Source organism: Papaver somniferum, unplaced genomic scaffold, assembly GCF_003573695.1.
Source record: "Papaver somniferum cultivar HN1 unplaced genomic scaffold, ASM357369v1 unplaced-scaffold_125, whole genome shotgun sequence".
Taxonomy (NCBI): domain Eukaryota; kingdom Viridiplantae; phylum Streptophyta; class Magnoliopsida; order Ranunculales; family Papaveraceae; genus Papaver; species Papaver somniferum.
In genome coordinates this window covers 3,841,046-3,856,905 of record NW_020621603.1, presented here as the reverse complement: position 1 = coordinate 3,856,905, position 15,860 = coordinate 3,841,046, and positions in this window count along the sequence as shown.

Genomic DNA, 15,860 nt, shown 5'->3' with positions numbered 1-15,860 from the left:
TTTTCTCAACAACATGGAGTTGTTGTATTTAGGATTAGTTTTATTTAGTTTGATCGAGGACTAGTAAAATCTAAGTGTGGGAGAATTTGATAAATGCATAATTCATATGATTTTAGTGTCCATTCCATACTTGTTTTAGTTATTATTCTTGCATATTTTCATATTATTACTCTTGTTTGCTCTTATTTGCCTATATTAGGTGAGTCAACCAAAAAAGATCTACAAAGTGCTGAAAAGAGATATGAAGAGAAATATTCCAAGTATCCAAGTGCCCAAGTCCAAGAGAAGTGGAAAAAGAGTGACAAAAAGGAGCAAAACGCTCGAAATCAAGAGAAGGGCCAAAGACAGATCTTAACTCATTCAAATTAAGGATTTCTCATCATCATCTTGAATATAATTTAAAGATAAAAAAGAATGCAAAAAGAATGAGGTCATTCTGAGTTCGGACGAAGAAGTTGTGGTCAAAGCAAGCTTTTATCGAATACCGAAGACAGTAAAGTATACAAACGGTTACGCATACTTTAAGTCCGAAATTTCTGCTGGATTTTGCATCATACGTACTGGTATGCATGCTTAGCAAGTAGGAAAATGTGTATTCATCCCTTGGAAGGCCTAAGGGCACGTTTGGAGTCGTTATTTCATGTTTTCGGGTCGGGTTCTTGAACCGAACTAAATACGTGAATACCAAGCAATGTAAACCTATAAAAAGGTGTTAGGTTATGTAAAATGATATCACATCAATAAGTCACGAAATTGTAAGTCTTGGAGAGGAGAAAAATCACACGGAGCGAAATCTAGGGTTTTGGAGCGATTCTCAATCGTAACGATGTCTCTAACCTTTTCTTATATGTATATCATGGGTGTTTCTACATCCATGAGTAGCTAAACACCTATTGATTGAGGATGAATTCTAAGTTGTAAACAAGATTTGAGTTATTATATTAATCTACTTTAAAGTTCTTCATATGATTATCGTTTGTTTATACTATTTGAATATTTATGATTGATTGATAGATTGTTTAGGTGGCCAATTAAATTGATTTGTTGAATCAATCTATTGCTAATATTGAGTTAGGATATAAGTAATAGTCGAATAACTTGTACACAAGTATAGAATACAAAACCTTGGAGAGGGATTCTGTGGAGCGATTGTGTGTATAAACAACACTAAAAAGTGGACCTTGATCTAAGAGTCTAACTAGTAGGATGAACCTATAAATTCAAAAAAGATAAAGCATTCGACTAAATTACACCTTGAGTGTCTACTACTAGGTGGTTTGGATGAATAGAATCTGGTAGGCGAGAACTTCTGTATCCAGTGATATAAGGAATTTAGGGGATAGCACTGATCTAGCTGTTATTCCAACGGTTGGTGATAATCTATGATTAACGACGAGTAGGCAACTATAATAACTCATTGACGGTTTATTAACGAATAAGGATTCCTAGATCATATCTCTCTATTGCTTACAACTTAATATTTTCAATTTCTTTTATTTACTTTGTTCGAAATCTAAAACAAAACCTCCCTTTGTGACGCTTTGACAATTAAAACTCACTGCTCTTCGTGGGAACGATCCTTACTTCCATTATATTACCAGTTAATTGTGTGGAAATAAAATTATTAATTTGATTGCACTTGCGACACGCATCAATACCAAACAATAAAGCAAGATAACAATATTTTTTCTTAACCGGAAACAATTGAATCACACACACATCCATACACAAATAATGGAATATAACATCAATTGTACCGAAACTTTGTTAAGCAAAAGCAATAAAATCAGGCTTTTCTTAAACAGGAAAACGATTAACTAACAACGTCGTTACCTCAAATTTCGCATCCTCTTTCCAATAATGTTTGCATCTTCTTTCCATGGAGAATTGATACCGAAATATCATTATGTTGTCATCCTTATGCAAGACAAAAATAATAACAACAACCAACCTTTACCAGAGAAAGGTTGAAAACCGGTTTTAACTATCGCAAGCAAAAGTTGAAAATCGCGAAACAAATATGCTTTTATGCTAAGCCAAACGATTCAACATATTGTGACTTTTTAACATATTGTTTCAATCAGAACCCCTCATGATCCTTTGATAAATCCTACCAACATGGGCTAGAACTTAATCCTGCTAAACCAAAAAGTCACCCAAACCATAAGGGTTCACACAATATGAGATCGAATTTTAAGGTCATAAAAACCGAAATCAAACATCCCATAAAACGAATACACAAAGCAAAAATATAGACATCATTCATATGAATTTTCTTCTTGGAATCGATCATACCACACTTCCAACCAAGTTTAGAATTGGTTATAATACACGAATTCATACACAAAACAGTTTTAGGCATAACTTTTGCATACTAAGTCCGAATTTAGTGATTTTTGGCCCGTTTTAACCGTGGAAGATATATGAGCAGTAGACATCAACATCATCAACTCAAAATTACCATTTCTATCAAAGGCTCAAATATAGATAGAGAAGGTATGAGTATAGAAGAAAATAAATCTCCCTAAGGATGTTACTTAGACATATAATAACCGAGAGATCATGTGCTTAGTTTTTTCATGTGCTTTCTCACCTTTCAAAAGATTGAGAACTAAGGTGAGCATGCAAATTATAACACAACTAGGTTGTACTTAGTTGAGCCTTGTCTTGTTCGTCACGGGTGACTAAGACAGAATCATCACTCTTGACCTCTTGTTTGGTTTGTTTTCTCTTGTTCCATCTCTTGTTTTTCAACTTTGACTTGTGATGAAGAGTATCATTATCATAACGTCCACTAGTACAAGAGAATTAAGACATGATGTCTTTCTTTAGTCTTTCAAGAAAACTCTTGTAATTATTGTCACCAACAATTAACAGCTAAGAGTCATTCTTGTGACTAACTTTTGGTCCCTTCTTGGCTATGGAGGATTTTGGGACCCATTTAGAGTTGGGTTTCGCATGAGCAGCTTTTTCCTTCATACCATTAGGATCATTGTCCTTTTGGGTATTTTGCGAAACAACCTTTCTCCAATTTGGAACATCAGATCTTGTCTTTGCATTTAAAAAGTCATCTCTCTTTCTATACTTGGGTTTTTTTATGAGATTACCTTATCGAGTGATATGCAAAATTTGAACTATAATCATAATAATTATTTTGCCTAAACTTAGGACAATAACGATCTGAGTTCTTATGAGGAGCAAACTTACCCAATTCGTTTGATACAAAAGAAAGTGCAGCTTGCATCTTACGAACTTTGCATCCCCATTGCAAGTGTCCTTTATTACCACAATAATAACAATGCTTAGTATAAATATACGAAGTATGAGTTTTAATGTTACCTTTTTGTGGATCCTCTTGCATTGGAGCTCGACGATTTTTCTTCTTCTTCTTCTCCTTATCCTTGTTCAACGTTGTTGTTTTCTTGACATTAGCAGAAGTGCTCTCTTTGATTGCTGTTGGTTGAACACAATTCTTAGGCTTGACTAGCTTTACTTCTTTACAAGAGATAGTATCATTTTTGACAACGTTGGAAGCCTCTGGTTGAGAAGAATTAGTAGCTATTACAAATTTTACCTCTTTGTTAATATTTGAAGCATCTATTCCCTTATAGCCCAATCCTCGTGTATCACGATATTTCTACTTGCTTCTAACATTGAGGTTAAATTGTTTGAGCTGACGTTGAACTTTTTAAGGTCCAAAATTTCTTCTTCCAATGTCTTGATTTTATCAAGAGCACCAGCTGGATCAGCCTTAAGATGTTTTTCTCTTGAGAGATATACACTTTCTTTCTCTTCAAAACTATTTTTTTGAGAGTTAATCCTTGCATCAGATTCAACAAGTTTCTCTTCCAACAAATGAATTTTTTCAAGAGAAACATCACGCTCTTTCTCTACCAATTTTTTTTGAGAGAGACTAGCACTGGATTTTTCTTCAAGACCTTGTATTTGTCGAGAATTAGACATTTCTTTCGATTCAGCATGTTTCTTTTCCAACAAAAACAGTTCTCTTCGAAGATTTTCACATTATAATTTCTTAGAATTTAGATCGTTTGTACGATCTTCAAGAAGATATTCAGCGATGCGAGAACCATAATATTGTCCCTGAAAAAACGTTTTTCAACTTCTTGTTCTGTTTACATAGAGGAGCTAAGAGATCAATGGCATCAGAAGTTTTGAGTTTACTCTTTCCCAAAGGCTTCAGTAACTTGGAGTATTTTGAGATTTCATCATCAACATCTCGATCAATATCTGAGTCACTATCATTGAATATTTCATCCAACTTATTTTCTAGGCATGATTCCCAGTTATCACCAGTTTCTACATCATTAACAAGATGAACTTGTCTAGTAGATTCCCTTTCATGAAGGTCTTCAGATATTGAATCGTGGATGCCATCATCAAGTGTTAATTCAAAAATCTTGATGTCTTGCTTTACGTTAACTGAATCATTATCAGGTTCTATAATAACCATTTTTAGATTCCAGTCTTATAGGTTGGATCGCACCAAACACAAATTTGTTAGATCTGTTCATGTTTACCCGCTCTGATACCAATTGAAAAGACGAGGGTACCCAAATATACCTCAATCTAAAACTTTTCCACCTATAATTCCTTTCTCCAAAAGTGATTGTCTATAAACCGAGTCGAGACAATACAACTAATTGGTTCACACTTCGTGTGATCGTCTATGGATATGAGATCGAGACAATACGACAACAAAATAACTTGTGTGATTGATTATGGATACAAGATCGAGACAATACAACAACGAAGTATGTTTACTTGATAAATGGTTCAGACTTAACCAAACACAATAGGATTACTATCAAGTAAATAGGAACTAACGTTTGTGTATTTTACTTCTAATTATTAAAACAATTATAATTGCGGAAATAGAAAAGTAAAAGACACAGCAAGATTTTGTTAGAAGGAAACGGCAAATGCAGAAAAATCCCGGGACCTTGTCCAGAATTGAATACTCTCAGGATTAAGCCGCTATACAAAATCAAACCAACTTCGTATAATTGAGACCAAGCAACTAAACCTATAGTTCACCTAGTTCCGTCTGTATGCCCACGCCTCCAACTTGTAATAAGTCATGTACTTGGAACAATTCCTTTGGTTCGTATTCCAAACAGTAAAGGAACAAGAAATATGTTTGGTAACAACTCTTTTCAACCAAGTGATATGAGTTCGACAAAAGGATCTTCCGTTTATCCCAATAAACTCCTTTGTCAGGTTCTTAGATCTATATAATAACAACTACCAAGGTAATTGTCAAGATTTTGCAATCAATACTTTGATCACAAATAATTGTATTGATGTCGATCTACTCAACTAAACAATCCAATCTACCACAAGGATAAACCGATTATAGTTGGATTCTATTTAACCGAAATAAGTATTGTGCACACCAAAGATTATGAACCCAAATCAGAAATCTTCTTCGTCTTCAAATATTCTTATATCTTCAATAAATACCTGCACACAATCAACTTGAATCTCTTGTAAGTCTGTTAACAATGGATTATCACAAGATGTCTATAGATCTAAAAACAATCTAAAGATCCCCGTCGAAACTTCGATCTAGTTTGAGTGAATCTTATATCAGAAGAGAAGATTATCAAGCATAAACAAACTAGGTGCAATCAAAGTTCAACAACCGTTAGTCAATCAAATCAATTGAAAACTAATAATAAACCGCAATTATCTAGTTCCCACCAACAGTACTAATAGAGATTCTCAATACCAAAGAAGTCTTTAAACTGAGCGGCCGTAAGAGATTTCGCCTAATTAGGTTACTTTCCTCTCCGAATAGGCCGCTCCACCAGTAACAACACAACTAGGTAGTTTTGTTGGCTTTGAGGATTAGTTTGCTCGAAATGAAAACTTTGATACTTATATACCAAGGAAGTTTGGACACCAAGGAATTCCCAAAACCGAAAATATTCTCAAGATATGCAATAAATTCCAAATTCGGTTTACATAATTCCTGAAAATGCTTTGTCCAAATATTGACCGAAATCTCTAAGAAAATCTCCAATTAGTAAATGCACATTACTAATTTTTATTTTCCAAATATAAAATTAAAAACCTTAATTAAAAGATTCTCAATTTATTTTCGATCCGGGTTTTTCCTTTAGCTATTAAGGAATATTTTTGAACAATAAAAGATAAGTGTTACTGCACGTGTTCAAAGTATGTCGACATCTTTATATTTCCATATTAACCAAATATATTTTTCGGCATCTCTAAGAACTCTAGGAAATCCGAAAAGTTAATTTTGGTTAAGTTTGTTCTATAACCGAGCACACCTCTCACTAGGATCGGTTACCAGTTAATAGGGTCTGTTACATCTCTCACTAGGATCGGTTCCCACATGTTGCACCTCTCACTAGGATCGGTTCCCATATGTTACACCTCTTACTAGGATCGGTTTCCACATATATATGGTATCTAACTTGTATTTGGTGCACGTGTTCATAGGATCAGTTCCCCAATAACAAAAAAACTTGTTGCACCTCTTACAAGGATTAATTCCCCTTTTGTGATCGGTTTCACTAATAAAAGTCATACCAATTACAACAAATTGATCATACCATCTCAGGCGATTACTTAAGATGGGTTTAACTAATAAAAGTCATACCAATACAAAAGTCAGGCTTTGTGAATAGTTATCAAGAACATAAGCAAGTCATGAACGGTTATACTAATCACACATATTGGTTGTTCAATAGATTTGCAATGAATAACAATACTAATAAGCCTAGCATTTCCCTTTCGACTCACAAAACAAGTTTATGAATTTACTTCCTTCAAACGAATGTAAAATATTGTTTCCTAGGATGAAATCTTCACCTCATACCCCTACATAATCACAATAGCATTCAAACGATTATGTCGATGTCTTCTTATATACGAAGTTTAAAAGATAAGCGTTATACTTCGTATTGTATTCCTTAATACTACGTCTAACTAGAGTATAATCATCCATAGCTTTGCAGTTTTGTTTTCAATATGCACGACTTGAAAGACACGTTAGGGAATGAAACAGTTCAAGTCAAATATTACTAACCGTAAATTGAAGGATGATGTTGTCGTTGCAGCTCCGTACTTCTTCACATTCTTCAAGTATTCACGTAATACTTGTAATGTCTCATTTCCTAATACTTTGAAGCTAACCTATACGAATTTGACTCTAGTACATAATCAAGCACTCTTTAAATGAGTTTTGATTCACTAAAATATGACAACCAAACTTGACATACCAACGCTTGGTGGTTTCAACCAAGCTATGCTCTAACAATATATATATATATATATATATATATATATATATATATCTTTTGGATTTCTTTTGGATATTTGTATATTTATTTTGGATTTTTCGGTACTTTGGGTGTGGATGAGCTCGAGGGAGATATGCTCAATGATCCTAGACTTTCAACTGGTGCATCAACAAAACTGTTGTCAGAATTAGATAGTCTGAAAACATATCTGTTTATTATTGGGGTGGGCTTAAATAGACTCCCACTTGACGAGGCCGGATATAATGTAACCCCTGCTTGTGTTTTACCACTCGGGGTTGGTCCCTTTTTATCATCTTTATTAGTTAACATATTTTCAATTCTGGTTGTTTGCTTTCCTATTAAGGCTAAATATAGATTTTTATAATTATTTAGCTGTATTAACTGACCAATATCCTTTTGGGTTACCATTGAATTATTCTCCTTAGCCTCTATTTTATATGGAGATGTTATAGCTCCTTTGACCACCAAAACAATTTCTGGGGGATGTATTGTTTGGATCGACTTTCCATCTTTTCCATCATATGTCTGGAATGGGAATTCTACCATGTTAAGTGACTTTATTAAGCCATGAATGTTTATAAGATTGTCAAACCAATCGAAAAATGGTTTTCTGACTTGGATATGACTTAGATATATATTATAAGTTTTCTATATTTTAATTTTACGACTAGGAGAGAAGTTTGCCTTAAACCAATCTCTTTTTGCTTTATGCTCAGAGCTATGATAGTCTTTACATAATTCTGCTATGCAATTTAAGGGTTGTTGGATTACATTTATTTCGAATTTTATATCTGAGAAGGTTGGCTCTGCTTGTTCAGGGATATTTCTAATACCATATTTTGGCGTGTCAACTCTATAGTTAGGTTTATTTACCTGATATGAAGTTTGTTTTACTCCTTCTATCGTAATATCATGGGGATCATTTATGAAGTTGTGGATAAGGTATGTATAAGAAGTTGATGCTACAGAAGATCTTGGTGCACTATTTTCTCCGTCGGTCATTTTATGCCTTATCTTCTTAAATGATGTAAATTGTATTTCTATGTCTCCATCTTCATATTCTATTATCTGTTGAAGATTTTGGTTTTGACATGGTTTAGTTGGAACTTCAACCTGTAAAGTCCATTTTACTGGGAGGGTCACTTGATCCCACCTAATTTTTCTAGGAATAATTGTATGTGTTTTACCAATATTAGTATGAAAAAGAGTTGTTTGACCCTTTGTATCATAGATTTGGGCATCTGGGAATAAGGTGTTCATAACTTTATAGTATATTATATATATTATTTCCAAGTTTTGAGATCCCATTACCATATCAAATCCCAGAGTTCTAACATTTAAAGTTTGAGTTTTGAGGAGTCCTGGATCACTAATTGATACCGAAAAGTTTAGCAAGCAGTTAAATTATATTGGACCTTCACATAAGGTAGATTCAATAATCCCTAATAACGAATCAGTAAATTTATTATGCCTACAATCTCTTACATATAGAAGTACATAATTATTCAATCCCGTTCTGGTTAATGGTTTCACGGCTATTTGGATTAGCCTATATGGAAATAACTAAACTTCTTTTGTTTATGGTCTTCTATCATTCTAGGAAAAAAAAGTTCAAAGTTATCATTTGAATCAATTATTGATATAGTTTTTTCAACTGTTTTGATTGCATAATCGTTTTTAAATTGAAAAGATCCTGTAATACCCCGGTATTTGGCAGTGTTGGCCTTATGGAATATAAGTAATGATTTTTTATTTCCTAACACCGAGGCCTTTTCAGCACAATTGGCTTCAGAGTTGGAAGAAAACTCTGCAGTTAAGCGTGCTCGGGAGGGAGTAATCCAGGGATGGGTGACCATCCGGAAAGTTTCTGTTGGATTAATGCAACGATGCCCGTTGAAAACCCCACACTGGCGGATAACCGCAGTGGCTAAGTGGGGACAGTATCGGTGGAGGGACGGGTCATTACAAATGGTATCAGAGCCGACGACGGGTCACCTGCCGAGGGTGGGAAGGTACGCTAGACGGGGTTGGTCCAGGTGCTTCTCATGAGGGGCAGGGAACGTCGGAGATCTGGGCTTGTGAATATATTCTGGAGCCGAGGACGACTCCAATTTAAGGTGGTGTTATTGTAATACCCCAATATTTGGTAGTGGTTGGCCGAATGGAATATAAGTAATGATTTGTCATTTCCTAACACCGAGGCCTTTTCAGCACAATTGGCTTCAGAGTTGGCAGAAAACTCTGCAGTTAAGCGTACTCGGACGGGAGTAATCCAGGGATGAGTGACCATCCGGGAAGTTTCTGCTGGATTAACGCAGCGATGCCCGTTGAAAACCTCACACTGGCGGATAACCGCAGTGGCTAAGTGGGGACAGTATCGATGGAGGAACGGGTCATTACAGATCCGTTCTTATATACTTCATTAACGGGGACTTTAGGGCCCACACTGGCGGATAACCGCAATGGCTAAGTGGGGACAGTATCGATGGAGGGACGGGTCATTACAGATCTGTTCTTATATACTTCATTAACGGGGACTTTAGGATTATTCCAATTTTGTAGTTATTTTTCAATGTCATGCATTATGACTTCTTCTGAATTAAGGGTAAATTTATTTTTTAAAGTATTTTTTCTAGAAAATGATCTGACAAAACTGGCCATTTTAAGGACTTGTAGAGTTTTAAACGGTCAACAGGAATCAATGCTCCACCAAGGAATACCTCAACTAATAGGTTTATTGAGCTACTACGTCTAATATTTAACACTCCATCCCTCCCTACCAATGGCTTTGATACCAACACATTCCAGGATTAATTGAGAAATAAAATTAAACTAAAAATAACAAACGAAATAAAATTAAACTAAATAGCAAGCAAAAGTAAAGAATTAAAATTAAACTAAATATCAAATGAAAATAAAGAAATAAAATTAAACTAAATATCAAATGAAAATAAAGAACTAACTAAACATGATTAATTGAATTTAAAAACATTGGTAGTAGTCGAAATACTTACAAAGTAGCCTTTATTTATTATATAAGCTCCAAACCAAAGTACACACTTGAATGAAGGAAAGAAACAAAACACTCACCCTCATAGAACACTCAAACACTCTTAGTAGCTACCACACATGAAAATGAAAAAATTGCCCTCTCAGTTTCACATACGGGATATATATATATAACTTCGCATGTTATGTTTTCAATCTAAACGACTTGAAAGTAACATAGATAGAAATAGAAACAAGTCAAGTCGTGTATTACTAACCTCGAGTAGAATGATGATGTGTTCATTGATGTCGATATGTCTTCAGAATCTCCAGGTATTTTGATTAATACTTGTATGTCTCAACATTACTAGACTTCCTAGTTTAACCTAACGAAGTTGACTCTAGTAATTCAATCAAACGACCTTAAGTTTTGAAAATAAAATATGACAAACCAATCTTGACATGTCAACGTTTGGTGGGTTCAACCGAGCAACGCGCTAACATGATAAATATAGACAGCTAGAGTTCAACTGTTTAGGATGTGGCATAAGGTTGATTTCATGAAAACGTATGAGGTTACCAGCTTGGATCTTCTCAAACTACTTAAACACGAAGTAAGTAACTACGAAATTGTATTACATTTGCAAAGAGACATGTAGTTACTTTGATAACAAAATTTTACCATAATTATGCACCAGGGTGATGTATTGCACATGATTGTCCCTGTTAGAGCATTGTTCGTTTGAACCCACCAAGCGTTGGTATATCAAGTTGGTTGCTAACTTTATTTCGAACTAGAGTCGCTTGATTATCTTATTAAAATCAATTTTTTCAGTTTAAAATAGGAACATAGAAATGTTGAGATTTTTTTTTAGTTACTCGTGAAGACATCAAGATGAATTGAAGACAACAAATACCTCATCCTTCAGCTTGAGGTTAGTAACTACATACTTGAGTTGTTCCATTTTTATATTTGTTCTTATAAATCTTTATTCATTGAGAACATGACATGCAGAGTTTGTTATAATGATTGTAGTATTGGTAAGTTAGTCATTATAATATTATCAAAGTATCAAAAGAATATATATATATATATATATATATATATAACTTTTTTTTAAAAAGAATACAGTATTATATATATATATATATATATATATAATAATGTTTCGACAACTGAAGTATATGGAGTTACGAAGACTAATTTATCTATAGACTTCGTGTTTTTGATATTGCATTAATTGGTAACTTGTTATTATTTAGTATGTTGAACTTCCGAAAGTCTTCCACCAACGTTTCTAATATAACTTGAAAATTTTGGGTCATATGGTTTTTACGTTTTATAAAATAAAAACGAGACCAAGGATATAGTCAGATTCTTTCTTCAACACCCGGGGGGGAGGAACTTATATAGTTCAGTGAATTCATACGGTTGAATTAACTCACTCTGGATATCTAGATATATGCATAGGGAGTATATTAGGACCACCTTATTGTTTAGAGATATCGATTCTCTATTGTTTATTCTGAGTCCAGGTTAATTCACTCGTCGGGGAACTGCTCACAATTTTTTTTTCCTTTCTTTTTGCCCTGGGATTTTTATTTTTTATTTTGAAAGTTTTTGGAGAAAATTGGTTTAAGTAAAACATTTTTGAGAAAGAAACGTGGAGAAGGTGTGAAGAAATAAGAACATAATGTGTGCATTATATGTGGTATAGAAACGACCATTGGCAATTGAAATTCGACCGTTTGCGATATAGTATGGATAAAGACTTTGTTGCTCCATAGTAACTCCGCTAAGTAGTTTTCCCATAGTAGTAAGGAAAGCAAAATGAGATTGTTTCCCATAATTTGCAATTTGCAACTTACCCCATGTAACGAGACCTATTGTGTGTATTTTTATTTTATTTTTTTGACGGAAAGGATAAATCAATTAATAAATTAATGTAGTACAATGGGCCAACAATCTCTTGCTTAAAATATAAGGTTTGTGAACTTGTTGTTTTATATATATATATATATATATATATATTGACATGTGTTGGAGGTTTCGAATTCTAGATTCCTTTGTCGTATTGTCCGACACTTTATGTTTCCTTTTGATATATTGTATTTGTACTTATGGGAGATTTTCGAGTACAAACATAAACTTGGTGATTGTGTTTTTTGTTTACCAGGAAGAAGAAAAAAAGGTACCCTGTAGGACACATGTGACGCCATTTAAGAAATCATTTCTCTTCCCCCGAATAAGAAAGGAGACAAACGAAATACATTACAGCTATAGCCTAGAGTAGCTTTTTCAATTTTCCTTCACACCCCCTCTCTGCTCTCCGTTTATCTACCCCCACAATAATTTAAAAAAAAAAACTAATTAAACCAAGAAAACTTTCTCTGTCTTTCAAAAGCCGACTGCTGAGGTTTAATCACACTTCAAAGGTAATGTTGTACTGTTTTTTTGTTCTAATGGTGAAACCATAGATCGATTTCTGAGTTCTTTTATGTGCTTCAAGGTTTTTGTAGTTTAATCTTATGGAGTTGTTCAAGTTTATCGAGTTATTCAAGTTTCTTTAAGTTTATGGAATTATGGTTTTTTGCTTCCTTCAAAATCTTCATGAGAGATGATGTAGATTTGATTTTCTGAATCATTTTTTTATTTTGGTTCATGAATCTATAATTTATATTATTCATAATTCATACTGTTAGTTTATCTGCACGCAATGGCACATGGGAACCAAGAAGTTTTCTTGACTATAATGCAAAAACATATAAGAGGAAAAGGGAATTTTGGGACACAGCTTTAGCAGATACCGCTTATACAACAAGAATAATTAGAGGGTTAGTTGCAGAAGAAGAACACAATTTTATGGTTGGAGAATGCTAGAATTTTCATGGACCAATGCTTCAGCCTTTGGTTTAGTATTATTTGAGGGTATCAATCTCGTTCCAAATGCCAAAAACAAGGAGATTCAGGTTACATCTTTAATACAAACTTTACATTCTTTTATATGATTATCAAGTTGTATTATTTTTTAGATGTTTATCCATGGTGAGGAGTAAAATTATCACTTGAAAGCCTTTTAGTTTGCATATTATAAACGACTAAACTAATCCTTAATACTTTCCCCTCAATTTTGAAAGTTGGGCAGAAATTATAACAAATTTTCTATGAATTACAGACATGTGCATTCCTTATTCAATTTATTGTTTCATTCTAACAAATGGGTAGACCCTAATCCATCAGTGTGGTGGTAGTAGGGCTGCACAAGGACCCTCCCATCATACCCATCCCCTCCCGTACCCGCTAAACCCGTGGGTTTTTAGTCCAGACCTGCCCGTTCTGGGTGCGGGGTTGGTTACAAAAAAAAACGCTGTCTTTGGGTGCGAGGTTGGTTATAGCTTATACCCGGCATACCCGCCCAAAAAACCCGCAGATTATATACCATTAGATAAAACTAATCCTAGCCATCCATTATCAAAACCCTAGTGGATAAGATAATAACCCTCTTTCAGTCTTTCTCTTCGACTCTTCTCTTCCAGTCTCTGACTCTGTGCGGCGCCTTCTCAATTCTTCACTTCTTCTTCTTCTTCTCAGTCTCAGTTCTCTTCACCAACAACAACTGCTTCGACTCAGTGAGATTGATGATTTAACTTTGATTAAGGAATACTAAATTTGTTTCTATCTATTCAAAGCTCTTTAAAGGTAAGCTAGGGTTTCTTTCTTCTTGATCTTTCAATTGTTTGGTTCTTTTTCTCCTTCTCCCACTTATCTTCGTCAGAATATCAAGAAATTGGTAAAGCTTTTTCTTCTATTTGTTTATGAATCAGAAATTTGATTCTTTTACTTACATTAGGTAATTTTTGCTTGAATTAAATGAAAGAATTGGTTCTAAAGTAGTTGATGCCTCTTATGAGTTAATTCCTGATTCCTGGATTCGTTTGATTGCGGTTTGACATCATATGATGAAACCCTTGTTTATACTTTTGGTTTTAGTATTCACATTTGTTTTGTGTTCATAGGGTTTTAATTATTTTACTCATTTGATAGTGATTAAACATGAATTTATGATTTATATGCTTGAATAAAGTACTGGATGCTTGTGTTAGTGATTTCATTCATTGTTATTAACTGGATTGATGGGGTATGATTCGTATGAAATTTAAATGGTTGTTCAATATTTTTCAGGGAGGTTAATGGAGGAAGTTTCACCAACTCAACCTTTGGCTTTGGCTATGGCTACTTCCAGCCAAATGTCAAGTGCAGCACCAGCCTCAGCATCACCTCAATCTGAACCTGGTAGGACACCTCAATCTGTACTTGTTGGCTCTGAACCTGGTGGGACATCTCAATCTGTACCTGGTGGGACACCTCAATCTGAAACCTGGTGGGACACCTCAATCTATACCTGGTGGGACACCTCAACAGTGGCAGAAGGGTCATCTAGTATTGTTGTTGTGGATGTAACTCCTAATGTTATGGTAGAGGATTCGATTGAGGCTATTCTTGAGTCAAGGAAGAAAAGACGTAGAAAAAACCTAGTTCTTGATGCAAACTCAGAGTTAGATAAGTATTTGATGGATGATTGTGTTCCAGATGATCCCAATTTTGATATATTGGCTTGGTGGAAAGAAAATAGCACCAAGTATATGATACTCTCACATATGGCGAAGGATATATTAGCTATACCTGTTTCTTCAGTTGTGTCTGAATCTGCATTTAGTACAGGGAAGCGTGTTCTTAGTTAATGGAGAAGCTCTTTATCTGCGAGGAAAGTTGAGGCGTTACTTTGTACGCAAAGTTGGTTACAAAATCCTGTCGATCTTGATTTTCTAATGGAGTATGTACTAGATGATTCTTCTATCATTGAGGAAGGTAATCTTCAAAATGTTTATTCTTCTTTGTTTTATATTTTCTGTGTTTGTCAGTAAATATGTTTAAGGAATGTAACATAATTTTCAATTTGGTTGCAGAGTTGTTTAAAAAGACGGTATCGGAAGTCGTTGATCCTTGAGGATGCTAGGAGGACTGGAGGAGAGACTTGAAGATGATAGAAGAGACATGAGTCACTTGTTTTTATTGTTTAAGTTTTAATATGAATTCTGAACTTTGAAGTACTCTGGTTAAACTTGTTTTTATTGTAAGACTTGTGTAGTTATGTTTGTTTTTTTAAGTTATGAAGAACTTAAGTAAAACATGTGTGTGTGTGTGTGTGTGTGTGAATGTCTACTGAATGATGGTTTAAGCGGGTTTAAACCCATACCCTCCCAACCCGTAGCGGGAGGGTAAAAAAACCCGCCCGCTGTTTGTGGGTGAGGGGTTGGTTATGAAAAAAACCCGCAGCATGTGGGTGCGAGGTTGGTTTTAGCTTATACCCGCCCATGTGCATCCCTAGGTGGTAGTCCCAAATGAACTTTTAGTAGCTCCTTTAGTTTTATCAGGTTTGAGACTTTTTAATATCAAATTAAAATTACCCCTACCAATAATTTTCTGTAACTTATAAAAACCGATTTACTGTATAGCAATAAGTTGAAACCCAATTATAAACGGTTTCCTTGATGAAAGAA